Below are 7379 nucleotides of genomic sequence, written 5' to 3'. Positions count from 1 at the left end.
TTTGTCCATTTTATGTAAGTAATGAAGCTTATTGGCATAGAGTTATTCATGATGTTTCCTCATAATGTCTCTAGACTCTCTAGTGATGCCCCCCTTTCATTCCTGATATCTCTAAGTTGTGTCATTTATTTCCTCTCTTATGTCTGGCTAGAGGCCTATCAGTTTTATTAAACGTGAAAGAAACAGCTTTTGGTTTTATTGGTTTCTGTATTGTTTTCCTGCTTCTATTTCATTGATTTCTATACTTTTATTTATTATTTTTTTACTTCAGTTTGCTTTGGGTTTAATTTCCTTTTTTCTTAGTATCTTAGAGTAGACTTTCAGATCTATTTTTTTGAATATTATGTTTAATATTGTATGTCTTGCTTCCTAAGAACTGTTTTAACTGCATTCCACAATTTTGAAATGTTGTGTTTTCATTTTTATATACTTTAAAATATTTCTAATTTCTTTTGTGATTTATTTTTTGATTCTCAGATTGTTTAGAATTATGTTGCTTAATTTGCAAACATTGGAGATTTTCCAGATATCATTATTATTGAATTAATTTTGTTCAGCTGTGGTCAGAGAACACACTGTATGTGACTGAAATTCTGCTAAGTTGCCTGAAATTTGCTTTATTGACAAGTATATCATCCATTCTGGAGAACATGCTATGTGTGCTTGAAAGGAGTGAGTTTTCTGCTGTTGTTGGGTGTCATGTTCTACAGAGTTCAGTTGGGTCAAATTGGTGGATAATATTGTCTGGATCTTCAATATCTCTGTTTACCTGTGTGACCACTTAATAGAAGAGGAATGTTTAAATCTGGAATAGTTTTATAAGCTTTCCTGTTTCTCTTATAAATTATATTACTTTTTGCTTTATGTATCTTCAGGCTCTGTAATTAGGGTTATATACATTCAGAATTGTTCTGTTTTCTTAATGAATTGGCCTTGACATGTTCCTTTATTGCTGGTAATTCTTTTTGTTCTAAAATTTACTTAATCTTAATTCTTTTGGTTTGTGTTTGTATATTTTTTCTTTTCATTTTAATTCTCTGTAGTTTTAAAATATTATTTATTTGAAAGAGAGCGAGAGGCAGAGAGAGAGAGAGAGAAAGAGAAACATTTCTGTTTGATCGTTCTCTCCCCAAATAGCCACAACCCAAGCATCTACCATGGTTGGGCTGGCCCAGGCTGAGTCAGCAGGGTCTACCATGCAGGTCTCCCAGTCGTGTGGAGGGATCCAGTGACTTGAGTCACCACTGCTGCTTCCCACGGTCTGCACTAATAGGAAGCTGGGGAGGGAGGGGCGGTGTTGTGGCACAGTGAGTTAAGGTGCTGCTTAGGACAACTGCATTCCATACTAGAGCACCACTTTCATTACTGGCTACTCTGTGCTTCCAGTCCAACTTCCTGCAGTGTGCCTGGGAGACAGCAGGTGATGGCCCAAGTGCTTGCATTCCTACTACTCTTGTGGGAAACCCAGATGCAATTCTTGTGTCCCACCTTTGACCTGGTCCAGCCCTGGCTGCTGTGGGCATTTGGGAAGTGAACCAGTGGATGGGAGATCTTTCTGTCCCTCTCTCTGTGTCATTCTGCCTTTAAAATAAAGGCAGAGTAGACAGAGGGAGAGACAGAGAGAGTTGTCCATTTACTGGTTCACTCCCCAGATGGCCGCAATGGCAAGAGCTGGGCTGATCCAAAGCTAGGAGCCTGGAGCTTCTTCTGCGTCTCCCATGTGGTGTAGGGGCCCAAGCATGTGGGCCATCTTCTGCTTTCCCAGGCCAAAGCAGAGAGCCGGATCAGAAGAGGAGCAGCCAGGATATGAACCGGTGCCCACATGGGTTGCCAGCGCAACAGACAGAAGCTTAGCACACTACACCATAGCACCAGCCCCATAAATCTTAAAAAATTCAGTCTGAAGCTTTCTACTTTTTACTTGTTTAAATCATTTACATTTAATGTAATTATATGGTTAGGTTTATTTTATTTTATTTTTTTCACAGCCAAAGTGAATTTATTCAAGGGAATAAGTTCGCAGAAATGGCTAACTGCCAGCAAGCACGCAGAGTGAGCATGTGGCAGAGAGCAGGAATTTAGTTATGAGTTAGGTTTATGGAACACAAGCCAGCTAAGGGCCATTGGGGGGGTGGGGTGGGGAGCTGAGCTAGCTTCTCCTGGGCTTTTCAAACTCGATGGGCCTTCGTCTCTATCGGCTGGTTAGTTGGAAAAGAACACAGAGAGAACACAGGGTGTGAGATTCAGCTGGTTTGACAAAGACTGCAGAGGCTAGGGAGTCCCCTGGGGGACTGGATCTGCTTTCAGGCAAGCAGCTAACGTGGCTCTGAGGCTCCCTCAACCTTGATAGGATTGGAACATGGGGCACCGGTTTCAATTAGCAATAATCACGCCTTAGAAAAACCTCATTGACTACAATACTGCCACTGTGCAAAGCTGCACCAGTTTCTGGCTACTTCCTGCTGATGCGGGGTATGGATGTTGGGAGAGGAATCTATACTCTGGATTGGATTGATTGACAAAGAGTAGTCTTGTGATGTTCCTATGTGATGGATCAGGATATAGCAGTCACTCACTCCTGTAAGAACTTTTGAAATACATTAATTATACATGATAGGAATAGAAGTGCTATGATTATTGGGATAAAAGGAGATAATAGAGACATTGCCCTTGGCAGAAATGATGGCCAAAATGAGGCAGGGCTATTTTGGGAATAGATTTTGTTAGTGTATGTGGGTTTTTTTTAAGTTTCTTTCTTTCTTTCCTTTTTTTTTTTTTTTTTTTTTGTTTTAACAACTAATTTATTTGAGAGGCAGAGTTACAGATAGAGAGTGGGAGAGACAGAGATCTTCCATCCACTGATTTACTTCCCAAATGGCTGCAACGGCCGGAGCTGGGCCAATCCAAAGCCAGGAGCTGGGAGCTTCTTCTAGGTTGCCCACCTGGGTGCAGGGGCCGAAACACTTTGGCCATTCACCACTGCTTTCCCAGGCCATCAGCAGGGAGCTGCATTGGAAGTAGAGCAACTGCTGGGACTCTAACTGGCACCCATATGGGATACCGCACCGTAGGTGGAGGCTTAACCAACTACGACACAGTGCTGACCCTGTAAGTGCTTGTTTTTTATTTATTTATTTATTTTTTATGAGTGTGATTCCTTTCTTTACCCAACTGACTTATTGGTGTAAAAGCAGCACTCTTCACCCAAAAACTGGCAAAGTCCTCCTTTTTTGGCAATGAGGAGGTCTAGTCTCCAGTGGTTTTGAGGGCCCACTGCTGCCAAAGAATCCGATAGGATTAGGTTTAAATGCGTGATTTTGCTATTGTCTATTTGGCTTGACTATTCGTTTTCCCTTTTTTTCTTCTTTTCCTTTTTGTGGGTTGAGATTCTTTTTTCTAATGTTGTTTTATCTCCATTTGGTTTACAGTGTTTAATATTCTGTATTTCAGTGATTACTTTAGGATGTGCAATTTAAGAGAAAAAAATTACTTTTCACACTCTATTTTCAAATACTATTCCATTTCACATAGAGTATGCCTCTCACTCTGTTTTGTGTTCCTGTAACAGAATGCAAGCAGCTGGGTAATTTTATAACGAAAATAAATGTATTCCTCACATTTCTGTAAGCCAACATTTGGCAACGGCCTTTGTGTTGTCTCATCCCATGGCAGAAGATGAGAGGGTGAGAGGGCAAGAAAGAGCAAGAGGTGGAACTGGTAGCTGTAAGCCCTCTTAGAGTGGCATCAATCCATTCTTGAGGGTTGAGCCCTCATGACTTAAATACCTCTGCTATATCCCAGCCACTGTTATACTGGGGATTCGATTTTCAGCACATGCTTTTGGGGGACACATTCCAATCCTAGCGGTATGAAAATGTGACAGTGTTATATTTACTCCTTTCCTTTCCTTTGTGATTTTGCTAATGTATGTTTGAGAGTTACTCCTCTATATGCTCTCAATCTTACAATAATTATTATTACTATAGACAATTATCCTTTTTGAAACAACTTTGTTGAAATACTATCAACATCAAGCACAATACTCACATTTAAAGCATGTAATTTGCTAAATTTTGACATAAGTGTACACCTGTGAAAACATCACAGTCCAGATAATGAACATATCATCACCCCTAAAAGTTTTCTTATGCCCCTTTGTAATCCCGCCTTCCTTGGAGGTCTGCTCCTATTGAGAGAATCATGTGATTTTTCTTTTACAGCCTGCTAGTCTGGTGAATTATACCTCTAATCCTGTAGTCTTTTCTTTTGGGCAGTTTTCTCATGTGCATGTGCCTATCAGTTGTCAGCTGAATACGTGGGGGATCTTCTACACATCTCTGAAGCTCTTCTTTGCTTTTATTCTTTTCCCCAGGACTCTGCCCTGTGAGCTGTAGTCACCTTTGCATTCTTGGCCACCCAGTAACATTCCACCAGTTCAGGGACGTTACCAGTGTCTTAGCTTTTTGTTAGTTTAACCAAAAATACTTGTGAGGAGCTTCTTGGGAACAAAAAGTATATCTTAGCTTAGTTTGGGGAGTTACTGTCCAAATCAGGTGGCCCCATTAATCCGGCATCCAGTGGATGCTGGCAATGGCAGACTGGGTGTGGAGGCAGGATCACAAGGTGAGCCAGGAGGCAAAGAGATGGCTGGCACACTTGGCTTGTGGTTTTTGCAGAAAATGAAGGAGGGGGAAGCATTTTCCAGTTTACTTTGTGAGAGCACAGCAATTCTGCTACCAAAATTGGATATGACATTATAGGAGAGGAAAATAATAACGATGATAATAATACTAAATAATATAATTAATAATAGTAATAATAATTATTATTTTGAGAATAATCACACTTTCTTGAGGAGCTATCTTCTGACCTAAAGACCTCTCACTGGCCCCATTTCCTAGCTACCATACTGAGACCAAATCTCTATTCTAATCCATCAAACATTATCATTAATCCAAGCACTGTTAACATAAGACTTTGGTGTTTAAGTGTCCATAGGAGTTTGGGGAGCTAAGTCATGCTCAACCCATAACAACCAAGCTCTGTTTGGGTTTCCTCTCCTTATGCTGTTCCTGGGAAACTGAAGGCTCTTACTGTACAGATAGCAACATCCACACTAAGAGTTGGCAGAGTCTGGCAGAGCCTATGCAAGCATCAAAGAAAGGAAGGACAGCTGGCGCCGTGGCTCACTAGGCTAATCCTCTGCCTGTGGCACCTGCACCCCGGGTTCTAGTCCCGGTCGGGGTGCTTGATTCTGTCTCGGTTGCTGTTCTTCCAGTCCAGCTCTCTGCTGTGGCCCGGGAAGGCAGTGGAGGATGGCCCAAGTGCTTGGGCTCTGCACCCGCATTTGTAGACCAGGAGGAAGTGCCTGGCTCCTGGCTTCAGATTGGCGCAGCGCGCTGGCCATGGCGGCCATTTGGGGGGTGAACCAATGGAAGGAAGACCTTTCTGTCTGTCTGTCTCTCTCTCACTGTCTAACTCTGCCTGTTTAAAAAAAAAGAGAGAGAGAGAGGAAGGACAGTGGGTTATTTTATTTGTTTTTTGGATGGGGGAAGTTTCAAAGTCAGATGATAGGTATTTGGGAAAGGAAGGTGGAATCGTGTACAGACTTAAAGGGAGACAAATAATGAGAAGCTGGATTAAAGAGAGGAAGTGGGTATTTATTGAGCATAATAATGGCTGTACAGCAGTCCTTGAGCCAGCCCAGTAATGGGCCTGGTCCCTAAACTCACTCTAGGCAGTTGGTGAATTAGATGTGTCTCTCCAGTTGTGTTTTCTCTTTATGAAAGTGGCAGTGATAATAGAGGCCCCTCAAACACCACTATGCTATTTTGCCTGGGAGGGATTCAAGTGTTAAGGCTCCAGAGGGTCTGTTCACTTAGGACTGAAGCCCTTGGAGAGGACTCTAGGACTCTTTGAAATTGATTAGGATTCCGTAAGGCAAATCCTGGGCTGCTGTGCATGACTAACGTGACTCCTTTTTGCTACTGACTTCTTTAAAGAATCCTGCTTTTATACTAGAGTATTAGTAGTCTAATTTTCTCCTAGGAGGCAAGCACTTGAGACCAGATTGTATGGCAAGAGAAAAGAAGGCTAATCTGACAGGCAAAGCATGGTCTTTGGTAGTGGTGCAGATGGAATGTAGGCGGTGAGGCAGTTGGTCATGCCACGAAGGTCAGAGCAGTAACAAGTGGAGTGCTGGCAACAAGTGGGGCCCCAGAGAGCAATCTGAGAGGATTGCAGATCTAGATAGGCGGTCAGCAGCCTGCATCAAGGATTGCTGAGAACACAGAGGAAGTAAAGATGGATCACTCTCCTGGGCACCCTGTTATCTATCCCAGGTGCCCTGTCTATCATTGGCTCCTTACATTCAGAGTTTTGGAACACAGAATTATTGGCAGTTGGTGGACTCTAAATTATTCATGCATCCTTTGACTTAACAGCTTGTAGAATTCTATTCTTTATACGTTTCTTTTCTGCTTGCATTTGAACTAGGGTTCCCACTGATTAAGGTATAAACTAGGGAGAGTGAAGGGAATTTAGAGAGAGGACATAGAGAGTCCTTTCCCCTAGACATTAAAAAACTTAAATCATTATGTTCAGGAATAAATAATGAGACAAGGAATGGATCAGTCAACAGATGGATTTTTCTTGAGTCAGCATGTGTTTCTCGTGTCAGTGTCTGGTTGGGGTTGGGCATAATGCTCTATGTACTCACCATCCACACTAGTTACTAATCATCTTTCCACATTATTAATGTGCCCTTCCACATTAGTTACTAATCATCTCTTCCACATTAATTACTAATGCACTCATGCATCTGTCATCCACACTAAACCAAACTCTGTGGACTGCATAGAGTCTTGTTAATTCCTGTGTCCCTAACACCTCGCAGTGATCAATGATAAAAGTTTCTCCTTTCTTTACTAAAACATGTGCTATTCCAAAAGTCCTTTGATTTAGAAATTCCTTCATAACATACATCCTGTCTTTCCCAATATAAGTAGGAAGCAACTCAGAACAGCCCTAACAGGCATTTAGTAACTGTTGATGATGCTAATGATGACATCTAGTTTCCATGGCAACATGCACTTATCCTTACAGTGTGTCTTGGGCTTTGTGAAATCTGGAAAAAATATACACTTCTTCCTACATTGTGAAAAAATATATTCTTACATTGTGGAAAAATCTTTTGTATTCTAGTATTTCTATCCATCTTATCTTTCTAAATATGTTTATTCTAAGTAGTTGAATCAGTTATCTATAGACTGGATTATAGTGATGTCATGTTTGGGAATGGCATTGAGGGGGGAGGAAGGAGAGAATAAAGGAGGTGCATTGTTAAAAATATATGGATGGCAGACTCACATTTAGTACAT

At 41.5% G+C, this 7379-nt stretch overlaps 1 pseudogene; it reads right to left on the bottom strand.

Annotated features, from left to right (window-relative positions):
• Positions 1–2368: 2368 nt before the first annotated feature.
• On the bottom strand, positions 2369–2438 carry LOC133762610 (U4 spliceosomal RNA; annotated as a pseudogene).
• Between the last annotated feature and the right edge of the window lie 4941 nt (positions 2439–7379).

The sequence above is a fragment of the Lepus europaeus genome, chromosome 6 (assembly GCF_033115175.1).
Source record: "Lepus europaeus isolate LE1 chromosome 6, mLepTim1.pri, whole genome shotgun sequence".
Lineage (NCBI taxonomy): Eukaryota > Metazoa > Chordata > Mammalia > Lagomorpha > Leporidae > Lepus > Lepus europaeus.
The sequence above is the reverse complement of the archived record's forward strand: the minus strand, read 5'-3'. Positions and strand labels throughout refer to the sequence as shown.